The 18,822-nt window shown below is 36.2% G+C and overlaps 1 protein-coding gene across 1 annotated transcript in view; it reads left to right on the forward strand.

Annotated features, from left to right (window-relative positions):
* The window catches only part of ZHX3 (zinc fingers and homeoboxes 3), a 167,185-nt gene that overhangs the window by 72,755 nt on the left and 75,608 nt on the right, over positions 1–18,822 (forward strand). The window contains exon 5 of the mRNA XM_036748116.1: positions 8,299–8,395. The gene's annotated coding sequence lies outside the window, so the exon portion shown is untranslated. The remainder of the gene's footprint in view (positions 1–8,298; positions 8,396–18,822) is intronic.

An 18,822-nucleotide genomic window follows, 5' to 3' on the forward strand; every position in this document is an offset into this window, starting at 1 on the left:
TGAGCCTATATGAACATGATTACGAAACACTTTTCCCACAAATAAAGGCAGATCTAAATAAATGGAAAAATATCAGTTGCTCATGGTTAGGCTGAGCTAATATAATAAAAATGACAATTTTACCTAAATTAATTTATTTATTCAACACCATACCCATCGAACTACCAAAAATTATTTTACAGAGCTGGATAAAATAATAACAGAATTCATCTGGAAGAACAAGAGGTCTAGAATATCTAGGGAATTAATGAAAAGAAATGCTAGGGAAGGTGGCCTAGCCATACCAGATATTAAATTGTATTATAAAGCAGCAGTCATCAAAACTACCTGGTACTGGCTAAGAAACTGAGTCGTGGATCAGTGGAATAGGTTAGGTACATAAGATGCAGTAGTCAACGACTATAGCAATCTATTCTTTGATAAACCCAAAGAATCCAGCTTCTGGGCTAAGAAATTTCATTTCTTAAAGTACAATAGCATTCCATCACAATCATACACCACAGCTTATTCAGCCATTTCCCCACTGAGGGGCATCTCTTCAATTTCTGATACTGTGCCATCACTAAAAGAGCTGCTATAAATATTTTTGTACATATAGGTCCTTTTCCTTTTTGTTTTTTTATCTCTTTGGGATACAGACCTAGTAGTGATACTGCTGGGTCAAAGGGTATGCATAGTTTTATAGCCCTTTGGCCATAGTTCTGAATTGCTCTCCAGAATGATTAAATAAGTTCAAACAGAATGATTAAATAAGTTCAAAACTCCACCAACAGTGCAGTAGTGTCTTAATTTTCCCATTCCCCTCCAACATTTGTTATTTCCCTTTTCTGCCATATTACTCAATCTGATAGGTGTAGGGTGGTACCTCAGAGTTGTTTTAATTTGGATTTTTCTAATCAGTAGTGATTTATTTATTTGGAGGGGGAGGCCAGACAGTTGGGGTTAAGTGACTTGCTCAAGGTCATAACAGCTAGTAAGTGTCAAGTGTCTGAGGCTCCATTAGAACTCAGGTCCTCCTGACTCCAGTGCTCTACTCATTGTGCCACCTAGCTACCCCAGTAGTGATTTCGAATGTTTTTCATGTGATTATAAGTAGCTTTATTACTTCATCTGAAAACTGCTTTTTTTCATATTCTTTGCCCATTTATCATTTGGGGAAGGGCTCTTATTTTTATAAATTTGACACAGTTCTCTATAGTTGAAAAATGAGTTCTTTATCAGAGAATTTTATTAAATTTTTTCACAGTTATGATTACTGTGTATTTCTCTTCATCCTGTGTCCCCAATTTATCCCACACTCACTCTCTTCTTTCACCCTGTCCATCCAAAAAAGTGTTTTGCTTCTGACTACCTCGCCTCCTCTTCTGTCCTTCCTTCTATCAGCCATCCCTCCTTCTCCTTTCCCCTTCCCCTCCTTCTTTCCTGTAGGTTAAGATATATTTCTATACCTAGTTAACTGGGTGTGTGCACTATTCCCTCTTTGAGCCAGATCTGATGAAAGTAAAGTTCAAGTGCTCCCCCTTACCTTCCCCATCTTCCGCTCCACTCTAAAAGTTCTTTTTACACCTCTTTTACGTGAGAGAATTTACCCCATTCTACCTTTCCCTTTCTCCCAGTGCATTTTTCTTTCTCACTCATTAATTTTTTAAAAAATATTATCCCATCATATTCAACTCATGCCCATGTCCTTGTAACAACAATGTGGCTAGCAGCTGTTGCTGAGGTGTAAGACCCAACAAGACCAGCAACAAGAGCTGCCAGCACAGGTTCTTTGATCTGCTTTTCTAAGGAAAGCAGCTTTAAGGGGTTAACAGTCTCACTTTAATCAAACATACATATATCATTCACTTAGTTCAGGAGGAAAAGCTACCACCCTTAACTTCAGAGCAAGTACAAATAGAAATTACAAACAGAAAATATCAACAAATCAAATAACACAATTCAACAGACAGGCTTTGTCTAATCAAGACATCACATACATAGCTACCAAAAAGAGAAGCACCAACATCCGGGTTTTCTTCAAAGCCAGGGGGCTCGGTGGCTACCAAGAGTCTCCACACCAACACTCTTCCAGTGAGTGAGAGCCTCAAACAAAATGCTAACCTCTGAGTTTATATACCCTTCTTAGGGCCCTGAAGGCTTCATATCCAATCAGCAGAAGGGTGTGAGCCTGGGGCTTTGCACATAGTAAGACTTAATGAAAAGCACTTGATTACTTTAGCATTCTAAAAGAGGAAACAGTAAAAAAAAAAAAAGTCCCACCTTAATTACCATTACAGTCTTCTGTCTATGTACACTTTTTCTGCCTTAATAATGAGAAAGTTCTTATGCCCAAAGGACTATAAAACTATGCATATCCTTTGATCCAGAAATACCATTGCTAGGTCTATATCCCAGAGACATCCAAAAAAAGGGATAAGAATCTATTTGCACAAAAATATTTATAGCAGTTCTTTTTGTGGTGCCTAAGAATTGGAAATCTAAGTGATCCCCACCAATTGGAGAATGGCTTAGCAAGCTCTGGTATATGATTGTTATGGAATATTATTGTGCTATAAGAAATGACAAGATGATTTCAGAAAAATCTGGAAAGACTTACATGAACTGGTGCTTAGTAAAGTGAACAGAACTAGGAGAACGTTGTATACAGTAACAGCAATATTGTATGATGAAGAACTGTGAATGACCTAAGTATTCTCAGCAATACAGTGATGCAAGACAATCTCAAAGGATTATTGATGAAGCATACTATCTTCCTCAAGAGAAAGAACTGATACTGGTTAAATATAGACTGAAACATGCTATTTTTCACTTTCCTTTTTTTCTTCTATTCAGGTCTTCTTGTACAAAATGACCAATATGGAAATGTTTTACATGATTGCACATGTATAACTATATCTGATTGCTTACCATGTTGGGGGTGGGGACAGAGGGAGGGAAATTTGAAACTCAAAACTTTAAATAAAAAATGTAAAACAAATTAACTTCTCATAGGCAAAAAGGAGAGATCAGTGAATTAGCTAGATATACCAGACATCACATCAAAATATGTAAAAGATTAATGTTTAATAAATCTATGGGGAAAAAAAATAATGAGAAAGTCCTTAGGAGTTACCAGTTGTATCATCTTCCCATGTAGTGATATAAACAGTTTAACCTTATTGAATCCCTTTTGATTTCTCTTTCCTGTTTAGCTTTTCATGCTTCTCTTGAATCTTATATTTGAAAGTCACATTTGCTATTGAGCTCTGGTCTTTTCATCAAGAATGCTTGAAAGTCCTTTATTTCATTGAATTTCCATTTTTTCCCCTGAAGAATTATGCTCAGTTTTGCAGGGTAGGTGATTCTTGGTTGTAATCCTAGCTCCTTTGCTAGGAATTTTATATCCTTTCCTCTGGAATATCATATTCCAAGTCCTCTGATCCTTTAATGTAGAAACTGCTAAATCTTGTGTTATCCTGACTGTGATTCCATGATATTTGAATTGTTTCTTTCTAGCTGTTTGCAGTATTTTCTCCTTGACCTGGGAGCTCTGAAATTTGGCTATAATATTCCTGGGAGTTTTCATTTTGTAATCTCTTTCAGGAGGTGATTGATGACTTCTTTCAATTTCTATTTTGTCCTCTGTTTCTAGGATATCAGGGTATCGGTTTTCCTTGATTATTTCTTGAAAGATAATGTCAAGGTTCTTTTTTTGATCATGACGCTCAGGTATTCCAGTAATTTTAAAATGATCTTTCCTGGATCTATTTTCCAGGTCATTTGTTTTTCCAATGAGATATTTCACATTTCCTTCTATTTTTCATTCTTTTTATTTTGTTTTATCATTTCTTGATATTTCAAGGAGTCATTAGCTTCCATTTGTCCAATTCTAATCTTTATGGAATTACTTTCTTCAGTGAGCTTTTGTACCTTCTTCTCCATTTGACCAATTCTACTTTTAAGAAGTTCCTTTCTTCAGTGAATTTTCATATATTCTTTTCCATGGCCAGTTCTGCTTCTTAAGGGGTTCTTCTAATTAAAAAAATTTTGTATGTATTTTTCCAATTAGCCAATTCGGGTTTTTGAAGTGCTTTTCTCTTCAGTGGGTTTGTGTGCCTCTTTTACCATTTAGCCTATTCTGGCTTTTAAGGTATTATTTTCTTAAGTATTTTTTGTGCAACCTTTACCAAACTGTTTCCTCTTTTTTCATGATTTTCTTGCATCACTCTCATTTCTTTTCCCAGTTTTTCCTCTACCTCTCTTATTTGACTTTTAAAATCCTTCTTGAGTTCTCCCATAGGCTGATACCAATTCACATTTTTCTTTGAGGTTTTGGAGGTAGCAGTTTTTACTTTGTTGTCTTCTGTGTTTTTTTTATCTTCCCTATCACCGCAGTAAATTTCTATGGTTAGCATCTTTTTGTTCTTGTTTTGCTTTTTTCCAGCCTATTTCTTGATTTTTAATTTTATATATTAAAGTTGGGCTATACTCCCAAGGTGGAAGGGGCACTGTCCTAAGCTTAAGGTTTTTTTGTGCAGCTGTTTTCAGAGCTAGTTGTGGAAGTCTGTATGTTTTTATTTCTTCTCAGGTGATATGATCTAAGGAGAGGTGTGTTTATTCCTCTCCTGGCCTATGCTCTGGTCTGTTGGTGACCACAAGCGCTCTTTCCTGCCTTGGAACTGTGACCAGGTTCCTACTTCCCTGTGGCCACAATATGTGGTATGCTAGTGCTCCTCCTTGCCCTGGGACTGCAACCTAGAACTGTCACCTAGATTTGCATATAGGCCGTGCAAGAGTCCTGTACCCCATGCCAGGAAAAGGACCTCTTTATTTTCCTTCTGACCAGTTCAGTTGTCTGACTCACTTGCTCTCTGTGGGCTGAGAGGTCCAGAAGCCATCACTGCAGCTGCTGATTCAGTCACCCCCAAGACCTGTTGCTGATTTGCTGAGGCATGGCCTGCACTCCATTCTCACCCCAGTGTAATAGACCTTTCCTATCATCCTTGGAGGGGAAAGTTATTGGACTGGAAAATTTTTTTTTACCCCATCCTTTGGTGGATTCTGCAGCTCCAGAATTCATTGTGAGGAATTATTTAAAGTTGTTTCAAGGGGAATTTGGGAGACTTCAGGCAAGTTTCTGCCTTTTCTTGCCATCTTAGGTCTTCCCCCTCCCCAAAGTGGGACTGTTTTAGAGAGAGATCTTAGTTTATATGTGATGTGCTACCAATCATTCTCCTCAGTATTTAGTAAATAGTTACATGCAGTTCATGGCCTCTGTCAGTAGCAGAGGAAAGTGTAAATAAAACCATTTAAGTATAAAATGGAACTAGAAATGCCCAAGTTCTTATCCCGCTTGTCACCAGAGCCCTGTATAAATCAAATACTTATTCCTTCTCCGTGAAATTAATGTTGTATTATTCTGAGGTGAATATAAAAATTATTTTTGTAAAGAATGGAAATGCAGTGAATGGATGGAAAGCAATGAATGAAGATTGTTGTTGTTTAGTTGTTTTTCATTCCTGTTTGATTCTTTGTGACCCCATTTGTGGTTTTCTTGGCGAAGATACTGGAATGGTTTACCATTTCCTGAGGAAACTGAGGCAAACAGGGTTAAGTGACTTGCCCAGAATCACACAGCTAGTGAGTGTCTGAAACCAAATTTGAACTCAGAAGGATGAGTTTTGCTGACTCCAGGCTTAGCACTCTATCCACTGTGCCACCTAGCTGCCTGTGAATGTTGGAAATTATTATTATATCAAAGAAAACAAAAGTTACATCATAGGTTTTCTGTGACCTCACAAGCACCTCTGGATTTGCTGTCATAGTTACCATGTGGCTGTTGGAACTCAAGTGCTTTGTAATGTTACTGCATTGGGAAAATCCCTTTACTACCCTAGCTACAGCCAGGAGAACTCAAAGACAGATGATCCCAAGTGGGTTCCTTCTTACACCAACAGTTACAAGAATTGGTGCTTCACTTTCATTTTTTGAAACTGGTAAAGCTTTATCCTTAATGGAGGAGCCATAAGTAATTTTATTTATCCTGCTAGTTGATTGATTGCTTTATAAGTAAATGTGGGACTGGAATTGATTGATATCTGTGTTTTGTTTGAAAGTTTATGCTTTAAGTGAAAAAAACTCTCTAAATTCTGTTTGGAAATGAAAGAAACATGATTTTCTGAAAATTACAATTTTCAAAGCAACTAAACAAGGAAAGCATTACTAAATTGCAATCATTTTCTTATAGGGTATCACAGCTGTAGCAAGAGCACTGTACTTAGGAGTCAGTAGACCTTGTTGAAATTCTGGCTTTGCCACTATTTATTTGTGTGACCTTGAACAAATTAAGTCATCTCTTTGGGCTTTTGTTTACTCATCTATAAAATGAGAGGGTTGGATTAAATGATCCCTGAGGTCCTTTTCAGCTCGAACATTCTATGATTCTAGATTTTTGGTCATTCCCTTTGTTATATTTCTTTCGAAAATGTCTTCTATGCCCCTAAACTGATACACGGAGTGTGTCTGAAATGTTGTCATCAAATTAATACTCAATATTAAGAAAATTACACAGGCTACAGAATAATATCTGTCAATTTTTTAAAGTTAGTGAAAAGCCTTTATTTAAAACTTTAAAATAGGGCACCTTGATTAAAATTCCTTTTATCATCCTGTAATTAAAAAAAAGCACTTCAGCTCATTTTAATGTTATTTATCTGGAAAGGAACTTACAGCTTAAAGAAACACCTTGTTTAAGAAGGTATAAGTGCTTTATTAATAATAATAATAATAATATGCTTTTTTTCTAAATGAAGGTAATGCTGATGACTGACCCTCAACCACGTCTGCTGTTTCTCCAGGAGTGGTGATGGATAAATCTTTCTCCTACTCCTATTTATGAACATGCATTTGCAAGCTGGTTGAATCACTTAAGGGTGTAAGTCAGGAGTCATAGAATAGAGCAAAGCTAGTTCACAGAGGGATAAAATCCATAGCTTTGGGCATTAGCATTATGTTCTAATCAACCAGCTATAATACTAATTGTCAGTTATGATAGAGTATAGCGTTGAAAGTTTTATTATAAAAAAGTATGTTAAGAATAACAGTGTCAGATCTAGATTAAATGTCTTCATTAATGAAATCGAAGTAGATAAGTATGAATTTTTAGATCAAAATAATTGTAGCTTCTGATTTTTATTACATTTGTGTAAAGGGTTTTCCTATTGTGATATACGCCGGCTAGTAGTTTTAGTTATGGGAAAGATGCATTGTATAATCACAAGGACTTATGTATTTTTTTCTTTAAACATTTTAAGGAAAAAAGTTGAGGAATTCTTTTTTTTTATATTTTGAACTACTGGTCTTAGTAAAATAATTAAAAAGCAGAGGAGATTCATAGCTTAAAACAGAACTATAGAATTAGCCAGAAGCTCAACTGCTTCTTAGTCCTGAATGGCTCTAGCACACACATAAGTCTTAACTTGCACTAATTACTTTTTATTGATCTACTGAACTTACTCAACCCCCAAGGTCCAGTAACTCATTGTCAGATTCATAGATTGTCTATAACTCTTTCTTCTTCCTGTGGTTCTTTCACTTTCAGGCCTTTTCATTGATCTCTTCTTGTGAGAGAAAGAATGGGAAATTCTAATTAAATGACTTTCAAACTTTTGTTTCACAGAATCTGTGGAATCTCTGAAACATGGCTAGGGATTTGTTGAAAAAAAGTGCAGTCATATGCAGACTCAATGTCTGCTCTCTCATCTTTGGGCCCCAGTATAGTGCTACTTCAAAAGTTGGAGTTTAAGATATAGAAAGTTAACACCCCTCCCAAAAAAACCCCAGAAAATTTGTACAACATTAAATTTTAAAGACCACTAGTCTACACAATTGATTTTTGCTATTTCTGCTGAGCTATAATAAAAGTTTGGGTTGGAAAAGATGGCGAAATTCGTGGGTAAAAGGAGGTTTTGAAATTTTACATTTTAATTATCCACTCTGTATCTAGCACTTGTTAGAGATAATGAAGTGCTAGTTCTAGTTTCAATTATGCATCCCAGCATCTGCTTACATTTTTAATTCCATTATGTTGCTTTTTATTGTCTTTAGCTTTTTATCTAGTATAGATGGCCAAGCTTTGGTTCCCTTAATGCTTAATTAATTTTGCTAACTTTTTTTTTCCACAGCCCTTATAAAAAAGCTTGGCAAGAGAGAAAATGGAAACTATTCAGCCAAAATGCCCACTTTGTTTCTGAGTGATTTTCCCCCGTGAAACTTAATGCTGTGTTTGAGTGATAGAATTTATTCTGTTTTACATAGGGCTGAATCGTAACCACAGGTGCTGCAACAAAGAACACTTTAAAGATGCATAAAAGTCTGTTTAAAGTGAAGAGGAAGAACTAGATAAAATAATGAGGTAAGGAAAGCTTGTATTTCCCACCTAAATAGAATGTATCTGAATCTTAAATTTTGTCTCAACTTCAGTTTTTATAATTTTGCATTCTTTGATGTAGTGTGAATATCATTAATAAGAAAAACTAGACAAATATGTAGCCTATGGTGCTTCAGTACATGATATCCTTTTTTGGTTGCTTAAAGAGGTTCTTTTCCTTTAAGAAAATTTTCCCTGCTGACTTGGTTAAACAGAATGCTTTTTTGTTTGTTAAAAAGAAATCAAGAAGATAAAGAACACAGATGGTCCATATGAGAAGGCAAATCTGGTAGGAACATACTAGATATTAATTAGTTTGATTAATGTTGTCTACACAAAAAAAGAGATTTGGTTGCTCTTTGAGACTCTGGACTTGTTGAATATGTTTTGTGTCTGTTACTGCAATTGATAAGCCCATTCCAGTGATCTCTTTTTTATCTTTAATGGAAGACCTATCTTTTTGCATCATTATTTCATTTTTAATTTAATCAGATATTTTTAAGCACTTACAACATATAGAATTCTGTACTACAAACTCTAAAATAACCTGAAATCTAAATTAAATACATATCACTCAAGTTGCAAGCATATGAATGCTTATTACTTTTTAATTCCTTTGTGCCCTAATAGATTCTCAGAAGGAAGGAAAAAGGTATTTGACTACAAGATTGATAAAACTTATACTAGTGCAATGAGGTAAATATTAGTAATAGGACATAGTACTTATCCTATAGGAGCATAGAATTTAATATGAAAACAATATAGACAAACATGAATATGGATATTTTCCCTTTTATGAAATAGGTGTGTTATAATGCAGGTAATTTCTTTTTTAAAAGTTCAGCTTTTTATTTATGACTTTTATGTCATATTCATTTCTAACTTTATCCTTCCTATTTCTCTACCCGGGGGGCTTTCCCTCATAACAGAGTTTTAAAAGGAAAGAGGGGAAAAAATAGTTCAACAAAACTGACCAGTATATACCAGTAGTGTCTGGCAGTGTATGCAGAATTCTATACCCATAGCCTTCCATTTCTACAATGGTGAGGAGGTGCATTTTCTTCATCTTTCTTCTTTGGGACTATACTTGGTCATTAGAATTACACAGTGTTCAGTCTGTATTTTTGTCCCTTTGCATTTACGTTGTAGTCAGCCATGGTGTATGTATGTGTTGGGGGGGCGCAGTGCCGTACTCATTATTTATTCTCAGTGCTTTGAAGACTATTGTGTTTCTTGCCTCACAGTTACATAACACCAATAGAATATTGATATTAAGAACATGGGCCTTTGTTTCTGGAAGAAATTTGGGGTCATTAAAGGAGCTTTGTAATTTCCTAAAGGAAATCTAGCTTGCTCTCTTTTTATTTAATTCTTGGCCCAACCTATTTTCTATGTGTACTGTCTGTCCTGATGTATATACTGATGAAGAAGTTTTATGGAATGTCTAGATAAATTACATGTCATCACCTGAGCAATAGACATTTTCTATTCACTTGATTTTTCCTTTGTGGATGGTCAAGGTTTTGAGGGCTTACAGAACTCTTACAGGAGTCCTTATAATACTGTGTATTTGATGTAACATCTAGAGGACATCACTATCTAAAGGAAATCCTTCTTCAGCGTGGCCTGCACTGGATCTCCTCCATCATAGTGGCAAACACTTTTGGCAAACATACATCCCTATGTTTTATACCTCACCTTATGTTTGTGATCAAAGGGTCACTGAGCAATGTTATCTCTGTAGTTACTTACATCTTCTAAGGAATTTTGAATGATCTGAACATATTTTTGGATGACACTTTGTTGGAAGAGAGTCTTTAAGGTGCTTTTTTCTTATACCAAATCAAATGCTTTTTTAAAATTAAAGCAATAAGCACAGTAGAATCTTATGCTACATCCTTCAATCAGTTGTGTGGTGGCATGAAGAAACATTTATTTAGCACTTACTATGTGTATATTATGTATCAGATATTATGCTGAGCACTGGGGGGATCCAAATAGAAAACAATACAATCCCTATTCTCAAGGAGCACATATTCTAATTAGGGCAGATATCCTACATAAAAAGGTTCAGTTTCAGGGCAGATGAAAAGGTCAGGTATACTTTGGGGAGTTGGTTGGTTGTTGTCCTTCATTCTTGAAGAGAACCAAAATGACATCACTATGTTAGAGTCATGTTACAGTGCATTCAGCTGTGACTGATCAGATCAGTACAAGCTTGGAATGCTCTCCCACAAATTGGGCATACATAGTCCATGTGAACATTTGGGGTGTATTCTCTAAATTTGCACATCTGTGTTTCTTTGGAGCTACTTCAGTTCGGTCCCGTGCCAGTGTCTCGCATGTCACAAAATCATTTCCAAAGTTCTTAAGAGGGACCTTGAGAGTGTCCTTGTATGGCTTCTTCTGACCACCATGTGAACACTTGCCCTGTGTGAGTTCTCCATAAAATAGTCTTTTTGGTAAGCATACATTTGGCATTCAGACAACACAGCCAACCTGATCGTAGTTGCATTCTTTGCAGTAGAGTTTGAATGCTTAGCAGTTAATCCAAGAAAAGACCTCATTGTCTGGTATCTTATCTGCCAACTGATCTTCAGAATCTTCCTAAGATAATTCAAATGGAAGTGATTCAGTTTCCTGGCATGCCATTGCTATGTTGTCAAGATTTCACAGGCATACAACAATGAAGTCAACATGACAGCTCTGTAGACCTTCAGTTTGGTAGTCAGTCTAATAACTCTTCTCTCCCACACTTTCCCTCAGAGCTCCCCAAACAGTGAGCTAGTTCTGGCAAGGCATGCGTCAACCTCATTATCAATGTGTACCTCCCTAGAAAGTATTACTGCCAAGGTAAGTGTACTTATCCATAGCATTCAGAACTTCTCCATTGCTGTAACCAGTGATTCCACGTATGGATGGTGTGGTGCTGTCTGATGAAGCACCTGTATTTTCTTGGTATTAATTGTTAGGCCAAAATTAGCACAAGCAGCAGAGAATTGTTCCATATTTTGTTGCATCTCAACTTCAGAGGCTGCATTGACTGCACAGTCATCTGCAAACAGAAAATCATGCACCAACACTCCCTCCGCTTTGGTCTTGGCTTGTAGCCTTTTCAAGTTGAAGAATTTATGATTAGTGCAGTAGATGACTTTGATGCTGTGTTCATCCTCATTGAAGGTGTTTGACAACATCCTTGAAAACATCATGCTAAAAAGCATGGGAGCAAGCACACAGCCTTGTTTCACTGTATTGATGACTGGGAAAGTGCAAGAGCATCGTCCATTGTCCAGAACCCAGGCAAGCCTGCCATCATGAAATTGACATACAATACTGGTGAACTTCTCTGGGCAACCAAATTTTGACATAATTTTCTATAAGCCCTTGGAGTGAAAATATCAAAGGGTCAGATCTAGAAATGTCATGTAACAGACCTCTGTTCTGCTCTTGGTATGTCTCTTGGAGTTGCCAGGCAGCAAACACCATACTGACCATTCCTCTGCCCTTTCTGAAGCCATACAGGCTCTCAGGTAGATGACCATCAGTTTGAAAACTGAGTATAAGATCAAATGGAATTAGAAGACGAGGTAAGGAGACCAGTCAGCAGACTCATAGCCAATCTACAGTTGATGAGCCTTCTGTACTTAGCTAGGCTGTTCTTGCAAAACAGACTATAGACCATACTTGAAGCTATTTGAGCTACTAGAATCCATCAGAGCTTATGTTTTACTGATACAGCCTTCAAAAACCCAGGGTCACCTCCATGCCATGATGAAGTTTTAAAATAGAATTTTATGGCTCTCTATAACTATAATTTTATGGCTCAAGTTTGAGAACAAAAGTGACAAATGTTGCAGGGGCTGTGGGAAAACTGGAACATTAGTGCCATGTTGGTGGAGCAGTGAATTAGTCTAGCCCTTCTGGAAGGGAATTTTGAACTATGCCCCAAAGAGTCACTGAACTATAAACCTTTGGCCCAGGCTGCTACCCCACCAACTAACAGAAAGATGGGTGAACTTAAGATGCAAAATAAGCCATGCATTTTTATATGACCAATGTGAGAATTTATTTTGCTTTTATATATATAATGCATATATATATATGTACATATATATATGGTAGTAGGTTTTTTTCTTTTCAGTTGATGACAAGGAGAGGGGAAAAATGCTTGATAAATAAAAGTTAAAAAATTAAAGGGGCCAAAACCCTGTAGATCACTAAGAAGTCTCACTCCTGTGTCATGAATGCCTTCTAAAGGAGAATTGAAAGGTTGAGATATGATGAGCACTGGAAAACTTCCCAAAAAAATGAAATATATGATATACTTTATGGAAACAGATAGATATTGATGTTAGAGACATATTAGAATTGGCTAGCTATATGTAATCAAATCTTTTACACAACTCATTATCTTTCTCCCTAAACTCTCCCTACCTCCTACCTTCTCTCTTAGTGTAGAGGGCATCACATCCTCAGACTCAAAACCTAGGAGTTGTCTTCAACTCCTCACGTATCCAATCTGTTGTTGCCAGGGTCTATTGATTTCACCTTTGCAACATCTCTCCAATATTCCCCTTCTCTCTTCTGACACTGCCACCATTCTGTTGCATCATTTCATGCCTGGAACTATTGCAAGACCCTGTTAGTTGGTCTGCCAGCCTCAAGCCTCTCCCCACTCCAGTACCTCATATTCAGTCTCTAAAGTGATTTTCCTAAAGTGTATTTCTACCTATGTCACATATATCCCCTCTATACAATAAAGCCCAGTGGTTCCCTATTACCCCTGGAATCAAATGCAGAATCCTCTTTATGGCATTCAAAGCCTGTAATAACCTAGCTCCTTTCTACTTTTCCATTCTTTTTACACCTTATTCTCACCAAGTACTCTTCAGTCCAGTGACATTGGCCTCTTTGCTCTTCTGCAAACAAGACATTCCATCTTTCAGTGCCAGAAATTTTCTCAGGCCATCCACCACATGACCAGAATTCTCTCCCTTCTCATCTCTACCTACCCTCGTTTCCTTTACGTCCCAGCTAAAATCTCATCTTCTACAGGAAGCCTTTCCTAACCTCTCTTATTTCTAATGCTTTCCCTCTCTTAATTATTTCCTATTTATCCTATATACAGCTTGTTAGTATATAATTGTTATCTGCCCCATTAGATTGTGAGCTCCTTGAGGGCAGGGACTGTCTTTTTAAAAATATTTTTTAATTTATTTTTTTCTCGATTACATATAAAAACAATTTTTAACAATCATTTTTAAAATTTTGAGTTCCCTCCCCTCTCCCTTCCTTAAGAAGGCAAGCAACTTGATATAGTTTATACATGTACAGTCATGCAAAACATATTCCTATATTAGCCAAGTTACAAAAGAGAAAACAGCCCCCCCCCAAAAAAGAATAAATAATGTGTTTTAAAACATGCGCTTCAATCTGCATTCAGACTCCACAGTTCTTTGTTTGGAGGTGGATAGTATTTTTCATCATCAGTCCTACAGAATTGTCTTGGATCATCGTATTGCTAAGAATAGCTAAGTCATTCACAGCTGATAATTGCAGAATATTTCTTTAACTGTGTACAGTGGTCTCCTGCTTCTACTCACTTCACTTTCCATTAGTTCTTATAAGTGTTCCCAGGTTTTTCCTGAACCCATCCTGCTAATCATTTCTTGTAGCACAATAGTATTCCATCACAATCCAATTGATGGGCATCCCCTCAATTTCTAGTTCTTTGCCACCACAAAAAGAGCTGTTGTAAGTTTTGTACATGTAGGTCCTTTTTCACTTTTTAAAAATTTCTTTCGAATACAGACCTCGTAGTAGTATTGCTAGGTTAAAGGGTATCAAAGGCACAGTTTTATAATCCTTTGGGGATAGTTCCTAATTACTCTCCAGAATGGTTGGATTAGTTCACAACTCCACTAACAGTGTCCCAATTTTTTCATATCTTTTCCAACATTTGTCATTTTCCCTCTCTGTCATATTAACCAATCTAATAGGTATGAGGTGGTACCTCAGAGTTGTTTTAATTTGCATTTCTTTAATTAATAGTGACTTAGAGCATTTTTTCATATGACTATAGATAGTTTTCATTTATTCTTCTGGAAACAACCTCTTCATATCCTTTGACCATTTATGAGTTGGAGAATGATTTATATTCACATAAATTTGACTGTATTCTCTATATATTTGAGAAATGAGGCCTTTATCAGAGAAATTTACTATAAATGTTTCCCCCAGTTTCTTGCTGTCTTTCTAATCTTGGCTGCATTGGTTTTGTTTGTGCAAACCCTTTTTAATTTCATATAATCAAAATTAGCCATTTTACATCCTGTAATGCTCTCTTTCTCTGATTTGGTTATAAATTCTTCCCTTATCATAGATCTTACAGATAAAATGTTCCATGCTCCCCTAATTTGCTTATGATATCACCCTGAGATACCTAGTTTCTGCCAAACTGCTTTCCAGTTTTCATGGGGACTGTCTTTTGCTTCTTTTTGTATTCCCAGATCTTAACACAATGCCTGACACATAGTAGGTGCTTAATAAATGTTTATTAATTGGAGTAAAGGTCAAAATCATCAAGTTAGAAAAAAAACTAAAGATGATTTTTTTAAAAGACACTTTGAACAATGTTAGTAGCTTTAACCTGATCAGTTAAAATGAGCATTCAATACCAAAAAAGTTTTAGGAAGTGGAAAAAAAACCCAAAATATTGATTGTCATTGCCATTTCCTAGAAAACTTTGATATAAAACAGTAGTCATAGTAAAAGAGGCCAAGAAAGCCCAGAAATCTCCTTGGCTAAAAAGACCATTTCCTTGCTAAATGTTGAGAGATGGCAGCCAAGAGAAATGCTGATTTAGAATAATACATGTAAGAAGACGAAGGAAGATGACAAGTGGTATTGCCTTTTAAAACAGGAAAACAGTGGAAGCAAAAATCAGGTCTACAGAAATCTTGGTTTGAAACTTCCCTCTACATCCCACCATGAGCTACGCCATCCCAGTAGCATTCATGGATGAAACTGACATAAAGACAACAAATAGAACAGGTTTGTCAGTGTTTCTATAATCTATTTTCATCAGTATGACAGAATAACCATAACATTTGGACCCTGATGCCTTAGTCCTCGATGTATGTGATAAGAAAAAACATAAATGACACTTAGGGAAAATAAAAAAAGTTGCTAGACTAGACCAAGTAAAACCTGGTGGCATCTATTCTGTAAGTGTGATGTAATAAAATATTGTTATGCTATGAAAAATTCAGAGAAGAATGAGAAAATTTCTCTGAACTGATAGAGAGTAATCGGTATTTGTAGAACAGCGTACACAACTACAGTAATGTAAAAGAAAAAATACTGAAAAGCAGCTGAATTGTAAATTATTATGACTAACCTTAGTCCCAGAGAACAGAGGATCAAACAAACGGAGAGGTGAGGACTATGGATGCAAAATGTTAAATATGTTGTCAAAGGTAGTCATTGTTGGTTGGTTTTGCTGAAATTTTTTTTTTCTATATTGCATAGGAAGGTTCATTTGGGTGGGGCGGAGTATGTATTGAGAAATGACTAAAATGTAAAAAACAAAAGACATCAATAAAAAATTTTTTCAAAAAGAAATCTATGTTGTAAGTAACAATCTTGAAAGCATTAAGGGATTACTCTATAAGATAAACAGGGAAAGATGCCAAAATTAAAATACCAGAGTGAAAAAAATACGTATATGAGTACCCCTCCAATGAATTAGCTGACCAAAAGATCAGTAACTATCAACTTATATACCTAACTTCTGATTTTTATAAAAATCTTTATGAGAATGATTTACCTATATATCAAAAGTATCCTAGATTAAAATACAAAATAGGTCAGGCAAGCTTCTGCAAATTATTTTGAGGATGTTATATTCCCAAGTTTCCCATTATAGTGAAGTGGCTAAGACTATAAGCAATTGGCAAAAGAATCCCAGAGAAAATTATTTCACTCCACATATAAGAATATTATTCATTTTGTTAAACCATCAAATATGTCGTAGTTCTTTGGAGAAAATATTTATAGTGGAACCTGAAACATAAAGGCCTTAAAACAAAACTTAAAGACATTTCTCCTATAAGGAGTCTCTCAAGCATATATTAAGATCATACAGAATTCCTTTATGAAATCAACAGAGATGTCATTGTTCCATGATTTTATGATTATTAATATTAAGCAAGGCAAAAACCAAGGAATGTATGTTTGCTAAAGATATATACTATTTTCAAAGAGGATGTGTAATGCCTAAATTGAAAGCCATTCCATATATAGACAGAAGAATCCTCCAGTTTTTGTTTGCGGGTGATACTGTACTGATTATATTAAGCCCCAGAATATTATAGCAATTTCTCAATGAGATTTGTTTTATTCTTTATGTATGGAAATTTTCATATTGGTTGATGATTAATTTTATAATAAAAATTAAAAGAATAACAATAAAGATCATGTAGACAAGCTCTTTTTAGGAATTTTATTGCAAAGGTGAGCAATTGATGAATGTCTTACCCTAATATACTGCAAATCACCATAGAACAACATGTACTAATATACTTATATAATGCTTTTAAGGTTTGCAAAGCATTTTTTAAAAATCACTTTGTCTTATTTGATCCTAGTAATAACCCTGTTAAATAAGTGCTATTAGCCCCATTTTGCTGATGAGGAATCTGAAATTAAGAAAGGTTAAGTGATTTGACCAGGTTCATGTGGCTAGCAAATGTCTATGAAATAACTTGAACTTAGATCTGATTTCTAGCTTCATCATTGAGGAGAAACTGGTTTCTCCAAAGTTGCCATGGATCTCTTAATGGCCAATTCTTATGGCCTTTTCTCAATCCTCATTCTTCATGTCACTTCTAGAGTTTTTGACAATATCACCTCTTCTCCTTGATATTCTCTTCTCTTTAGGTTTTCATGGCATTTGCTCTCCTGATTCTCCTCTTATTACTCCTTCTGGAGATCTTCATAAAGGCTCAATCTGCTAAACGTAACTCTCTCCCAAGACTGTCCCGGGTCCTCTTCTCTTCTTCCATTATATTATTTTGTTTGATGATCTCGTCAGCTCACATAGATTCAGTTATCATCTAGATGCAAATAATCCTCAGATTTACTTATCTGCCCTCTTCTTCCTGGCTTCTAATTTGCATCTCCAACTGCCTATTGGACATCTTTGTTTATCCCCCAACATGCAGAATGATTTATTTCATATAAAAACTGGACACAATAGCAAAGATGTGAATATCATTCTTGTCTGTTGCCCTTTCTTTCTACTCATGTCCTCTAGTCCTGAACAATAGAGATGGGGACAGAGAGCTGGTTGTTTTTACAGTATCATCAGAGAGCACAATAGGAGAGAAGAATACCTGTGTGTACAGGCTCATAGTGATTGGGTTAACTAAAGCCATCAGATTGGGGAACTGGGCTTCCCAAGGGTCTTGGGTTGGGAAGGTGACTTCTGAGGGGCCCAGGATGAAGATCTTAACTATCTAACAATGTCGATTCATTATCCTATTGTTTAGAGCTGCCTTCTCTCCTGCATCATAGCCTAGGAATGGGCTGAGGCCCGTTTTGGAAGAGGGCAGCTCTGTTCTGCTGTTCTCCCTTCTTTAGCAACTGTGCATAGAGACAGAAAGCACAGCTGTCAATTAGTCATCTCACTAGTTGAAGCTCTTATGGATTTCCTAACAGATCTTTCTTGGTCAGAAGCCACGCTCAGCAAGTGCTTGGGATTACTCAGCGTGTAACCAGCGCTGTCCATACTGCTACTTTGAATTGCTGGAGGGGGGAAAGGCTCTAGGCCTAGTTATCCTCACAGTGCTTGAAGAAGGGAGGCTGCAGGACCTGCCCTAGTCAGTCTTTCCTCCAGATCCACCTTCAGTGGTCTCAACATTAATTAAGCAATTATCCCATTTGGGTGACCTGAACTGGTATTGGCCCTTGTACTCTCAGGATCTGGTGTCAATACCAAATGGAGAGAGAGCCAGCCAGGAGTGTGAGTGGGATCGCTCCATAGTCCTGGAAGTTAATCTCTTTGTCATAATCAAGGTAGGTTTCATTTATAGAATACTTCAGAATCTTTGTAATTTAATCTCTATATCTATATAAGTGTGCTTTGGTTGGTTGATTCCCAGATATTTTGTTAAATTTTCAGTTATTTGTAATGAGATTTCCCTTTCTATTAATGCTTCTTTTGTTATTATTCTATAGAAATGCTATTGCTTTTCAAGAATTTATGTGGTAGCCTGCAGCTTTGCTGAAGGCATTAGTCATCTCAATTAGTATCTTTGCTAATTCCCTGGAATTTTCTGTTTATTCTAGATCCTTATTGTTATTCTCTGATTCATGCCCCTTTTAATCATTTGGTCTCTCTCTCTTTTCTC

This window comes from Trichosurus vulpecula, chromosome 3 (assembly GCF_011100635.1).
Source record: "Trichosurus vulpecula isolate mTriVul1 chromosome 3, mTriVul1.pri, whole genome shotgun sequence".
NCBI classification, from domain to species: domain Eukaryota; kingdom Metazoa; phylum Chordata; class Mammalia; order Diprotodontia; family Phalangeridae; genus Trichosurus; species Trichosurus vulpecula.